Genomic DNA, 14,418 nt, shown 5'->3' with positions numbered 1-14,418 from the left:
CAGACCAGGATTTAAATAAGCAGAGAGTTAGCAAAGGAAACGCCCATTGCACAACACACCTGGTCCAAGTCCAAACCATTCCTGGCCACCAGAGGGAGCCTCCCAGCAGCCAAAACATAGCTAACATTCACAACAGTACCCCCCCTTGAGGAGGGGTCACCGAACCCTCACCAATGCCACCGGGTCACTCGGGATGAGCATGATGGAAGGCGCGAACCAACCTGTCCGCATGAATATCAGAAGCACAACCCAAGAGTTATCCTCCTGCCCATAACCCTTCCATTTCACAAGGTACTGAAGCTGACGCCTACTGTGACGGGAATCCAGAATTTTTTCAACCTCATACTCCAGATCCCCTTGTACCAAAACAGGGTCAGGAGGCACTGCTGCAGGAACTGTTGGCTCCACATGTTTCTTCAACAAGGACTTATGGAAGACATTGTGAATCTTAAATGACGCAGGCAGAGTCAAACAGAAAGATACAGGGTTGATAATCTCCGAAATCTTTTAAGGTCCAATAAATCTGGGCTTAAATTTAAGAGATGGAACTCTCATAGGAATATTTTTAGAGGACAACCACACCATGTCCCCTACTTTAAACCGGGGACCAACAGTCCGACGCCGGTTGGCAATCGTTTGGGCAGTTTCTTGGGATTCCCCAAACAAAGAGCCTCATGGTTATAACTTAGAGTCTCATTTTGGGCAGCACCGGACAAGGTATGGCATTAACCCTCCAGTGTGACCCCGAGACAGCACACTCCAGAAACAATCTGAATAAACAAGAGCACTAGGAGTATTATTTGCAAAAGTAGAAATTTATTATAAGTATCAATAAATAGCAACAAAGTAGACAAAGGACATTTAGCAAGCAAGATGAAGGGAAATAAATACCTGGGTCCCATAGACCACACTGTAAAAAACCCTTTGTGGGATCAATATCTAGGGACTAAATCAGGCTGATTCACAGGTGATCAAAATACAGTTATATAGAGTACTAGATCACATAGATCCCAATAGTAAAATAATAAGTCCTGTGAGTCAAGCCTAATTTTATCAATGCCCCCATACTAGTACATACATGGTTGCTGAGCCAAACAGTGATATGCAGGATATTCACATAGTCTCACCGACTAAAAAAGTGGCGGCAGACCTACGTTCTCATGGTAGTGTTTACAGGGCAACCAGGGGTGCTTACCTAAATACAATGGTGGTTTAGGGGAGCCAGGCCAGACCAGGGGGAACCTCCGACGGCCGTTTCGCGGTGGATGCCGCTTCTTCCGGGAGGAGTGAGTGCGGTGCACAGGGAAACGCGCCGTCCTTTTGAATACCCGTCACCGGGTCACGTGATGTAAATCACGTGACCGGATGCCACGGGAGTTAAGGACGCCAGCGCAACCGCACAGCGTAATCCCGGACCGCGCATAAATGCGCATGCGCAGGACACGCTGGGGAGTGCGGCGTCACAGCTCCTAGGCAACAGGAGGGACGCAGAAGGAGCGAGACGCCACTCCGGACCAAGAGGCACCTTTACGGATTTCACACAAATTACTACTCAGAGACGTGGTGACAATTTGGGTCATAACCACCGTTTGGCACTGAAACAACTACAATCACTCTCTGATGTAGTAATTAAGCCATCGGACAAGGGGGGTAATATTGTTATCTGACCCTGTGGTAAATACGAGAAAGAGGCATATAGACAGCTTAGGAACCGGGAGACTTATCACAAATTAGATTTTAATCCGCTTCCCCGGTTTTTGGCCGCATTGTCGCTTATCCTGCAGCGGGCTTTGGATGAGGGCATAATTAACAAGAAAATCTATGATGGCCTTCTCACTGTGTCCCCGAAAATACCGACTTTTTACCTTTTGCCCAAGATTCACAAAGATCCCCTTGACCCACCCGGACGTCCTATAGTGTCCGGCATTGAGGGATTGAGTGACCCAATATGTAAATTTTTGGACCACTATTTAAAACCTTTGGTGGAAACTCTTCCCTCATATGTTCGTGACACTACGGACGTCCTGAATAGGGTCGATGGGATTTTTGTGGATCTTGGAGTACTCTTGGTCACGACTGACGTCGAATCCTTATATACTTGCATTTCACATGATGATGGCCTTGCCGCTGTCCGCTTCTTCCTGGGGATGACCAACCTGGACTCACATTTACTGGAATTGTATTTAGGTAAGCACCCCTGGTTGCCCTGTAAACACTACCATGAGAACGTAGGTCTGCCGCCACTTTTTTAGTCGGTGAGACTATGTGAATATCCTGCATATCACTGTTTGGCTCGGCAACCATGTATGTACTAGTATGGGGGCATTGATAAAATTAGGCTTGACTCACAGGACTTATTATTTTACTATTGGGATCTATGTGATCTAGTACTCTATATAACTGTATTTTGATCACCTGTGAATCAGCCTGATTTAGTCCCTAGATATTGATCCCACAAAGGGTTTTTTACAGTGTGGTCTATGGGACCCAGGTATTTATTTCCCTTCATCTTGCTTGCTAAATGTCCTTTGTCTACTTTGTTGCTATTTATTGATACTTATAATAAATTTCTACTTTTGCAAATAATACTCCTAGTGCTCTTGTTTATTCAGTTTCTTGGGATTGAAACAATTTATCCACTACCTGTCCCCAAATCTGCTGCATTCTGGTGACCACCGAATCCACCCCTGGACAGTCAGACGCCTCAAGCTGCCCTGAGAGGAACCTAAGGTGATACCCAAAATTGCAGAAAAAGGGGGACACCAATGTGGTAGAGCTAGCTCAATTGTTAAGGGCAAATTCAGCCAAAGGCAAAAACGAAACCCAGTCATCCTGATCCGCAGAAACAAAACACCGTAAATAGGTCTCCAGGGTCTGGTTAGCCCTTTCAGTCTGACCGTTGGTCTGAGGATGAAACGCCGAGGAGAAAGACAGCTGAACACCCAATTTGGAGCAAAAAATCCTCCAAAACATTGCTACAAACTGCACCCCTCTGTCAGAAACAATGTTTTCGGGAATACCATGCAAACGAACAACATGTTGGAAAAACAAAGGCACCAACTCTGATGAAGACGGCAACTTAGATAGGGTAACCAAGTGGACCATCTTGGAGAATTTGTCACAGATCACCCAAATCACAGTCATTTTCTGAGAGACGGGAAGCTCTGAAATAAAATCCATAGAGATGTGCGTCCAAGGTTTCTTAGGTACCGGCAAAGGCAATAATAGCCCACTAGAACGTGAACAACAGGGCTTGGACCTAGAACAAACTCCACACGACTGCACAAAACGACGGACATCCCGGGACAGGGAAGGCCACCAAAAAAGAGCGTCTGTGAAGATGTAATTTACCCTCTCACTGTATATGCTGTGATACTATGTCATGATATGTATATTTCCCTGGTTGTATTAGTTGTAATTCATGTATTTTCTTGGGGGAGCTACTGGTCTCAATGTGTCTCTCTCATACAATTGTAGTCTTGGCATCTAATGTGATTATGTAAATAGCCTGTCCTCTTCTATCCAGAGTTGTGTATCTAGTCTGTAATTGCATTGGCCAGTGAAGGAATAGTCATTGTTCTGCACAGCAGGGGATCCCTTCATCTACTGTGGCTGGCAGACATATTGGAGCCCTGTGATGGACCAAACCATTGATGATAGGATGTGTGACCCCTACCCCCTGAACAAACATGGTGGGCTGGTCAAGGAGCACAGACAATGCATTTCCCTTTTTGTAACTTCAGAGTGAGCTGAAACTAAAGAGAGGAAGGAGCTCCAGCCTGGGTGGCTGTGGACACGGACGGAGATAGGCCTGTGTGGCGGCCCGTGGGATTGTGTGGAACTCTTTGGACTACTGTAAGGACGATTGCTTTGTTATCCGGTCCGAGGATTGTCGGGAAGGGCCCCCGAATCTGTTTTACGTGGACTTATCGTGTGCTGTTCCAGTGTTCTTGTGAATAAACCTCTTGGATCGTCCCTCGGCCTCGTCCATCCTTTGCTCTGTTGTACACTCCCGTCACAAACTGGTTGGCAGCGCTGGGATCAGAGCAGAAGGAATGGAGGAAAATGGCTCAACATCAGGAACCAGCACTGCAGAGTACAAGACCTGGACTTTGGGGAGCCTGCAATCAAAGGCCCGTGAAGTAGGAGTTCGTTTCAAAGGACTTTCCAAGGAGCAACTAATTGAGGCATTGGAAAACGCGTGCCTGCAAGATGGCACCGAGGAACAATTTCCACAGCAAAGGGAGGAAAGACGGGAGCTGCAGGTAAATACCCAAAAAAGTCAATGGATTGTGTGGTATGAGGAGGAAATGGCACTGCTTGGAGATGAGGCCACCATAGAAGATAAGAGGGAGGCCATTCACAGAGCTCAAGAGAGGGCAGCATTGCTGGAGAGGAGGCTTGCTGTGGAAGCAGCTAGAGGCTCCAGACAGACTGTAACCACAGCACCCACTATGAGGGAATTCTCCAGAGTGTCCCGCAAGGACTTTAAGCCATTTAATGAAGCTGCAGGTGACATTGAGGGCTTCTTCCAGGACTTTGAGCATCAGTGCCGATTAATGGAAGTCCCAGAGAGAGCGCGAGTCAGACACTTGGTGGGCCTCTTGGAGGGTGGAGCTGCCGACGCCTATAGAGCTATGGACCCTGAGTGGAATTGTGAGTATGGGGAGATAAAACAGACCATTCTGGAACATTATGCCGTGACCCCAGATACTTATAGGACTAAGTTCCGTACATTAGCCTGTGATGGGGAAGTGTCTTTCAAGATGTTTGCCCACAGACTGAAACAAGTATGCCATCGCTGGCTGGAGGGAGAGGGGGCCTTAACTTGGGAGACCTTCCTCCAGGTCATCCTGAAAGAACAGTTCTATGCCAGGTGCCCAGCGGAAATCAGAGAATGGGTGCGTGAGAGAAAGCCGTCAACTGTGGAACAAGCTGCTGCTCTCGCTGATGAGGTGCTCACCATCAAGCCTCAGTGGAGGGTTCTGTTGGAGGATGGAGAGACGCCTAACAGCTCCACAACACCGGATGCCCCCAGTTATTCTGTCCCCATTGTTCCCCGTTCCTCTAAGCCACCACATGTTGATACCCGTGTTAATGTGCCTCCAGTGGCTTCTACTGCACTTTCTGGAATACGCCGGGGAGAGGAAGTAACAGAGCGCAGGTGTTATGTTTGTAGGCATCCCGGGCATTTGCAGGCCTCATGCCCAGCCAGCCCATGGAGGAATCATCCTCAAACCCCTACAGCACCTTCAGGTGGGAGCCGGCCTCCAAGTTCCCCTACCCCTTACCCAAGAGGACGCCTTGGATGGAGGGAGACCCAGCTCAGATGCTATCAATGTGGACAGCCAGGGCATCGGCAAGTCTCCTGCCCAGCTGTTCAAATGGGGACTGATCCTGCACCCAATCGGATTGTTAATTATTTACAGCCCAGTGCCATGGAGGAAGATGTGGCACCGCTATGTGAGAACTGGCCTAGTGACTCAGCCCCCCATGTTGCACCACCAGGAGTTTACGGGGTGCGACCCGCAGTTATGACGACTTCTGCTCATCAAGGTAAGCACTTGCAGGAGGTTGTGCTGGATGGACAGAGACTTGTTGGATTTTGTGACTCGGGTGCTTTCCTCACACTGGCTGATCCCCGAGTGGTTCGGCCTGAGGCAATCCATAGAGGACCTGGGATTGTCATTGAACTGGCTGGTGGACAATGGAGGACTATTCCCACAGCCACTGTGGATCTGAACTTTGGTTTTGGGGTCAGGCGATGTGTGGTTGGGGTGATGGGTGGTCTGTCTGCAGCTGTTCTCCTGGGCAATGATGTGGGAGAGCTACGATGCCAATTCGTGGCTGCATGAAGCCACATGTAAGTAACGCTCTGCCTGTGTGTACTTAACCAGTGACCTGTAGAGGTCCCTAGTACGTCCACAAGTTGGGAGGGGGAGGGATTGTGAAGATGTAATTTACCCTCTCACTGTATATGCTGTGATACTATGTCATGATATGTATATTTCCCTGGTTGTATTAGTTGTAATTCATGTATTTTCTTGGGGGAGCTACTGGTCTCAATGTGTCTCTCTCATACAATTGTAGTCTTGGCATCTAATGTGATTATGTAAATAGCCTGTCCTCTTCTATCCAGAGTTGTGTATCTAGTCTGTAATTGCATTGGCCAGTGAAGGAATAGTCATTGTTCTGCACAGCAGGGGATCCCTTCATCTACTGTGGCTGGCAGACATATTGGAGCCCTGTGATGGACCAAACCATTGATGATAGGATGTGTGACCCCTACCCCCTGAACAAACATGGTGGGCTGGTCAAGGAGCACAGACAATGCATTTCCCTTTTTGTAACTTCAGAGTGAGCTGAAACTAAAGAGAGGAAGGAGCTCCAGCCTGGGTGGCTGTGGACACGGACGGAGCTAGGCCTGTGTGGCGGCCCGTGGGATTGTGTGGAACTCTTTGGACTACTGTAAGGACGATTGCTTTGTTATCCGGTCCGAGGATTGTCGGGAAGGGCCCCCGAATCTGTTTTACGTGGACTTATCGTGTGCTGTTCCAGTGTTCTTGTGAATAAACCTCTTGGATCGTCCCTCGGCCTCGTCCATCCTTTGCTCTGTTGTACACTCCCGTCACAGCGTCTCACAAGATCCCGAGTAGAGTTGAGCGCGGTTCGTGGTTCGTGGTTCTCCAGTTCGCGGCTCGAGTGATTTTGGGGCATGTTCTAGATCGAACTAGAACTCGAGCTTTTTGCAAAAGCTCGGTAGTTCTAGAAACGTTCGAGAACGGTTCTAGCAGCCAAAAAACAGCTAAATCATAGCTTGGTTTCTGCTGTAATAGTGTAAGTCACTCTGTGAATCAAACTATTATCACATTTCAGTGTATAGTGTGCGTGAACAGCGCCTTCAGATCACTGCTGTTTCTATAATGGCGATCGCCATTTTTTTTTTTTTTTTTTCTTGTCTTCCTTCCCTAAGTGCGCGCGTCTTGTGGGGCGGGCCAGCATGTCAGCCAATCCCAGACACACACACAGCTAAGTGGACTTTGAGCCAGAGAAGCAACGGCATGTGTGATAGGATCTGCATGTCACATGTCCCTGCATTATAAAACCGGACATTTTCTTCACGGACGCCATTATCTGCCTTCTGCGTCTTTGGTGTCAGACATCACTGTCGCAGCTCCGTCTTCCTGAGTCCTATAGCCGATACAGCTGTATGCGCTGCATACACAGCGTTAGACAGCTTAGGGAGAGCACTTTATAGCAGTCCTTTTAAGGGCTCCAACCGGCAGGGTCAGAGAGCCATAGGTGACAGGTCCTGCAAACAGCAACAGCGTCTGTGTAGCCCAGGTCAGGGATTTCCTACCTGCATTTCACCATTAGGAGGGAATAGAAAGGCAGGCTTCCATTCCTCTACCCAGAGCACCACAATCCTGCCACTGTACCCTCTTGTCCTCTGCACACTCCAACTGATAACTAAGCCATTATACTAGCAAACACTCAGTGTACCTAGTGGCATCCTATACGTGGCTATTGGACTTTGCTATAGTCCCACTAGTGCAAAGACATTTGCAGAGCGCGTCTGCCTGCATTGCACACTACAACTCATTATAACTAAGCCATTATACTAGCAAACACTCAGTGTACCTAGTGGCATCCTATACGTGGCTATTGGACTTTGCTATAGTCCCACTAGTGCAAAGACATTTGCAGAGCGCGTCTGCCTGCATTGCACACTACAACTCATTCTAACCAAGCCATTATACTAGCAAACACTCAGTGTACCTAGTGGCATCCTATACGTGGCTATTGGACTTTGCTATAGTCCCACTAGTGCAAAGACATTTGCAGAGCGCGTCTGCCTGCATTGCACACTACAACTCATTCTAACCAAGCCATTATACTAGCAAACACTCAGTGTACCTAGTGGCATCCTATACGTGGCTATTGGACTTTGCTATAGTCCCACTAGTGCAAAGACATTTGCAGAGCGCGTCTGCCTGCATTGCACACTCCAACTCATTAAAACAAAGCCATTATACTAGCAAACACTCAGTGTACCTAGTGGCATCCTATACGTGGCTATTGGACTTTGCTATAGTCCCACTAGTGCAAAGACATTAGCAGAGCACATCTGCCTGCATTGCACACTACAACTCATTCTAACCAAGCCATTATACTAGCAAACACTCAGTGTACCTAGTGGCATCCTATACGTGGCTATTGGACTTTGCTATAGTCCCACTAGTGCAAAGACATTTGCATAGCGCGTCTGCCTGCATTGCACACTCAAACTCATTTTAACTAAGCCATTATACTAGCAAACACTCAGTGTACCTAGTGGCATCCTATACGTGGCTATTGGACTTTGCTATAGTCCCACTAGTGCAAAGACATTAGCAGAGCACATCTGCCTGCATTGCACACTACAACTCATTCTAACCAAGCCATTATACTAGCAAACACTCAGTGTACCTAGTGGCATCCTATACGTGGCTATTGGACTTTGCTATAGTCCCACTAGTGCAAAGACATTTGCAGAGCGCGTCTGCCTGCATTGCACACTCCAACTCATTAAAACCAAGCCATTATACTAGCAAACACTCAGTGTACCTAGTGGCATCCTATACGTGGCTATTGGACTTTGCTATAGTCCCACTAGTGCAAAGACATTTGCATAGCGCGTCTGCCTGCATTGCACACTCAAACTCATTTTAACTAAGCCATTATACTAGCAAACACTCAGTGTACCTAGTGGCATCCTATACGTGGCTATTGGACTTTGCTATAGTCCCACTAGTGCAAAGATATTAGCAGAGCACATCTGCCTGCATTGCACACTCCAACTTTTTTAAACTAAGCAATTTTACTAGCAAACACTCAGTGTACCTAGTGGCATCCTAAACGTGGCTATTGGACTTTGCTATAGTCCCACTAGTGCAAAGACATTTGCAGAGCACGTCTGCCTGCATTGCACACTACAACTCATTGTTACTAAGCCATTATACTAGCAAACACTCAGTGTACCTAGTTGTATCCTAAACGTGGCTATTGTACTTTTGTCTATTCACAGTATTGGAACGATATTTGCAGCACGTCTGCCTGCATTGCACACTCTAACTTTTTTAAACTCAGCCATTTATAGTAGCAAACACTCAGTGTACCTAGTTGTATCCTAAACGTGGCTATTGTACTTTTGTCAATTCACAGTATTGGAACGTTATTTGCAGCACGTCTGCCTGCATTGCACACTCAAACTTTTTTAAACTCAGCCATTTATAGTAGCAAACACTCAGTGTACCTAGTTGTATCCTAAACGTGGCTATTGTACTTTTGTCTATTCACAGTATTGGAACGATATTTGCAGCACGTCTGCCTGCATTGCACACTCTAACTTTTTTAAACTCAGCCATTTATAGTAGCAAACACTCAGTGTACCTAGTTGTATCCTAAACGTGGCTATTGTACTTTTGTCAATTCACAGTATTGGAACGTTATTTGCAGCACGTCTGCCTGCATTGCACACTCAAACTTTTTTAAACTCAGCCATTTATAGTAGCAAACACTCAGTGTACCTAGTTGTATCCTAAACGTGGCTATTGTACTTTTGTCAATTCACAGTATTGGAACGTTATTTGCAGCACGTCTGCCTGCATTGCACACTCAAACTTTTTTAAACTCAGCCATTTATAGTAGCAAACACTCAGTGTACCTAGTTGTATCCTAAACGTGGCTATTGTACTTTTGTCAATTCACAGTATTGGAACGTTATTTGCAGCACGTCTGCCTGCATTGCACACTCAAACTTTTTTAAACTCAGCCATTTATAGTAGCAAACACTCAGTGTACCTAGTTGTATCCTAAACGTGGCTATTGTACTTTTGTCAATTCACAGTATTGGAACGTTATTTGCAGCACGTCTGCCTGCATTGCACACTCAAACTTTTTTAAACTCAGCCATTTATAGTAGCAAACACTCAGTGTACCTAGTTGTATCCTAAACGTGGCTATTGTACTTTTGTCTATTCACAGTATTGGAACGATATTTGCAGCACGTCTGCCTGCATTGCACACTCTAACTTTTTTAAACTCAGCCATTTATAGTAGCAAACACTCAGTGTACCTAGTTGTATCCTAAACGTGGCTATTGTACTTTTGTCAATTCACAGTATTGGAACGTTATTTGCAGCACGTCTGCCTGCATTGCACACTCAAACTTTTTTAAACTCAGCCATTTATAGTAGCAAACACTCAGTGTACCTAGTGGCATCCTAAACGTGGCTATTGTACTTTTGTCTATTCACAGTATTGGAACGATATTTGCAGCACGTCTGCCTGCATTGCACACTCTAACTTTTTTAAACTCAGCCATTTATAGTAGCAAACACTCAGTGTACCTAGTTGTATCCTAAACGTGGCTATTGTACTTTTGTCAATTCACAGTATTGGAACGTTATTTGCAGCACGTCTGCCTGCATTGCACACTCAAACTTTTTTAAACTCAGCCATTTATAGTAGCAAACACTCAGTGTACCTAGTTGTATCCTAAACGTGGCTATTGTACTTTTGTCTATTCACACTACTGCAAATCTATGTGCAGCACCTCTGCATGACAACCTCGTGCTCTGTTTTTAATAAGCTATAATGATAGCACAAAATACTGCCATTTTGTGGCATCATAGAACTGGCTGTTGTATTCCATTAGTGCCCCACTGGTGACAAGCTATTTCTAGCACCTCTACATCACACCCTCATGCACATTTAGCTACGCTAATGTTATAGCAAACTCATGGAATTCATTGCTGCATTTCATAATTCGGAGGGATAGAAAGTCAGGCTTCCTTTAGCTTTTCCTTCTGTTCATAGACAGCATCTCCAAGACAAATTTCCCCTCCACGTCTAAGTGTGGAGAGGCAGCTAGTGCGCATGCGTGTGCCGATGTACCCCAGCTGCAGCATAATTACAGTGTTTCGCCTAGTGAGTATGCTCAGCCTGACTGTGCCATTCCTGACGCTAAGTCTTCATTTCGGGATACAGCGCATGCTCCCACACTAAGTGTGAAAAGCCTCTTTGCACAGGTGCTTGCATTCTGTGCCGGGTCTAAGTCCTGTTTTGTGCCTAGACACCATGCTAAAGCTGATAGTCTTTTTTCAGAGACTGTATTTCATGCTACTGAGCATGCTCAGGCACTTCCTGCATCAGAGACTAGGTCCGGTAATGAACTCTTTGGCCCTGGCCCTGATGTGGGGGTCCCATATAGACCACAGGGCATCAGGTGTCCTCCCAAATGGCTTGCAGAGGCCCACACCTATGACTTGTCACCGCATTATTGATGGTCAGACGATGACTGGTGAGGTGTTTGGGTCATGGCAGCCATGAGGTCATCATTGAAGTTGCGTTTCCAAATAGGACGCTAGTTATGCCACTCATGACGTGTCACTCTGCTTTTGTCTCCAGGAGGTGCATTGTGGTTCACCCTGGTTTGGGGCGGACCCAGGTTATAAAAGGGGCTGGAGCCAACAAGGAGGTGCGCAGTCTTCTATTATGCTCCGAAAGAGCACACCTCCATGTGTTGAACCCATTGCGGCTTTAGGCCAGAGGTAGGCAGGGATAGGGTGGTGGATGCAGGCCACCACCACAGTTGGTAACGCAGAACGGTTAAGACCAGCTCCTGTCCTAACAGTCCTGCTTGTGCAGCCCAGTGGCATTAACAGGCCTGCTGCTGCTGATGCGCCTGCTGTCCACAGGTGTGGCCCCTACGCACACGGTCAGCGTACTCAATGGCCCCTGTGTTGTTAACAGGGAGTTCCTGGGCTGGGTGGGCATGTGGACCCTGTGACGCTAACAGGGCTCACAGTCTCCAGATCCGAATGGCGTCTAACTCGGTTCAGGCTACTATTAGTTTCATAGCCACACAGCTCTGTATCCTCCACCAAACCTTCAAGTTGCCAACCTCTCCTTTTCCAACTGGGAGCACGGTGGACACTGACTGCTGAAGGTGATATATACCTTTCTCTTTCTTTTCTTATTAATTTTTGTTATATAGCGGTCACAGATTATATACCACTTTATCCAAATCTGCCAGTCCCACTGTAACAGATGTTGTTTCTTCAGCAAATGTTACAGTTGTTTAACCACCAAATCCACGGACCCAAATTTTTTTCCCCTTTCCAACACACCTGTTCCCCTTTCCAACAGCATCTGTCCTTTTTCAACTCATTTTGGGATATGACCAAAAGTGCAACTGTGCAGGGACACCGTACTCAACGCCATCTCAGCACAGCAGCCATCCCTCGGTCCCTCCGATGTGGACAAGTAAAAGACCATTTCCTCCTATCCATGACAAAGTGTTGAGATTCACTCTGTGCAGCACTGGTGTTTAGTGGAAAAGTAGATCTAAGATTGCGTACCACATTCTGCAGATACTCCTGTATACGTGCGTCTATTTCTATGGCAGGAATTAGTTCGCCAAATTTTGTCTTGTACCGGGGATCTAACAGTGTGGCAACCCAGTATTCAGGATTACTTCAAATTCATACAATCCGAGGGTCATGTAGGTAGTGCAGCAAGAAGGCGCTCATGTGTCTTGTGCATCCAGGAGGACCAAGTCCTTGGTGTGTTGGTGGCAGAGAGGTGAGAATCGTGCATCCTTCCTCTGCCCTCTACCCACAACCTCGCACAACCGAAATGTGAGCAAGCTCTCACTCATCTGCTGAGTCTTCCATGCCCATCGCCAGTTCGTCCTCCATTTCTTCATGGGCTCCTGCACTTTCATCAACACTTTTTGCTGATACTATGCGCCCTTGTTAATCCCTCTCCCTCACCATGACTGCCGCATAGGTGCCGCTGACCATCTGGACCTCGTAGATCTTGTTATCCCTTCCGCATATGACTCCTCCTGTACTTCCTCCCCTTCCTCTTGTCCCAACACCTGACTCCGAATAATAATTACAGTGTGCTCCATCATGTAGATGACCAGAATTGTCACGCTGAGAATGACATTGCCAGTGCTAAACATCTTCGTCGACATTTCAAAACTGTGTAGCAGGGTGCATAGGTCCTTGATCTGACACCACTCCAGCAGCGTGATCTGCACCACCTCTGGATCAACTTATCCCAGGCTATATGTCTTACCGTATTTCAGCAGGGCTCTGCGGTGCTGCCACACACGCTGCAACATGTGCAGATTCCAATTCCTGCGTGTCGGAACATCGCATTTCCGGCGTTTAACTGCCAGACCCTAAGACTTCCGGAGTGATGAAAGTTGTTGAGCTGCTGTGTGCGCACGATGGAAGTGAGCACATAGCGAGCGTGCCCGCTGCACAAGGACATGTAGGCCGTGATGGTGTTTTAAAAATTGCTGGAGAATTCGGATCAACACGTGAGCCATAAAAGGCACGTGTGTCACATTGCCCTGAGGATGGCCCGCAGCCAGGTTTGCATCATTGCCGCACACGGCTGTTAAGTCACCAACGGAGTCCGCTCCGTCAATTTGTACTCCGGTCGCCAGGTGACAACGTGTTCCTTTCATGAATAGTGCTGATGATGGGAGAGTAGTCGATGCCAGCGGCGCAGGTGGACGCAGGTTATGCTCACCCACTGGGCTGCATTACCTTGACAGATGCAGAATCTCTGGCTGAATGTAGCTGGTGGGTATCTCACAGATGAAATACCATCATTCAGCTACAACCAATGGGAAGACACCACACCCTTTTTTATGCCCATCCTGTCTGCAGACCACTGCCAGACATAGCTATGAACCTCTGGTTAATTTTACCCCCAGTTCAGTTTTATGATTTTGTGTGCTTGTTACCTGACTACTTTTCCTGCTTGCTGTTTATGTACCTTGTTGGCCGATACGCATTTCACCTCTGCTTGTTTTCTGATTAAGTCCTGGCCGTCCCATTCTGTTCCTGTTCCTCAATTAATGTTTTGACCCTGCCTGACTACTATTCTCTGTAATAGCGGTGTGACTCACATTTCCCATACATTTCAAAGTAAAACTTTGACCGCCTGATGGCATTGAGCTCTGCTGCCAGCATAGTAAGGAGGTGTGTGGTAGTCCTTGTGCGCAGTTGCAAGGAAGGGTGGCCTGACCACACAGGGTTTGCGCAAAGGTAGAGGACCCACACGAGGTTGAAGAGGCAGAAGCAGTGTATTAACTTCTACATACAGAACAAGGATTGAAACAACTCGTGGGGACGGCAAGACTTGTACAGCAGACCCTTCTCCATCTCTCACCATAGTTTGCCAGTGCCCAGTCAGTGACATGTAATGACCCTGTCTATGCTTACTGGTCCAAGTATCTGTGTTGAAATGCACCCTGTCGCACACAGATTTTCTCAAGGAAGTGGTGATGTTGTGTGCGACATGCCGGTGTAGCGCGGGCATGCTTTTCTTGGAGAAGCAGTGGTGATTGGGCAT

Source organism: Anomaloglossus baeobatrachus, chromosome 9, assembly GCF_048569485.1.
Source record: "Anomaloglossus baeobatrachus isolate aAnoBae1 chromosome 9, aAnoBae1.hap1, whole genome shotgun sequence".
Taxonomy (NCBI): Eukaryota; Metazoa; Chordata; class Amphibia; order Anura; family Aromobatidae; genus Anomaloglossus; species Anomaloglossus baeobatrachus.
The sequence above is the reverse complement of the archived record's forward strand: the minus strand, read 5'-3'. Positions refer to the sequence as shown.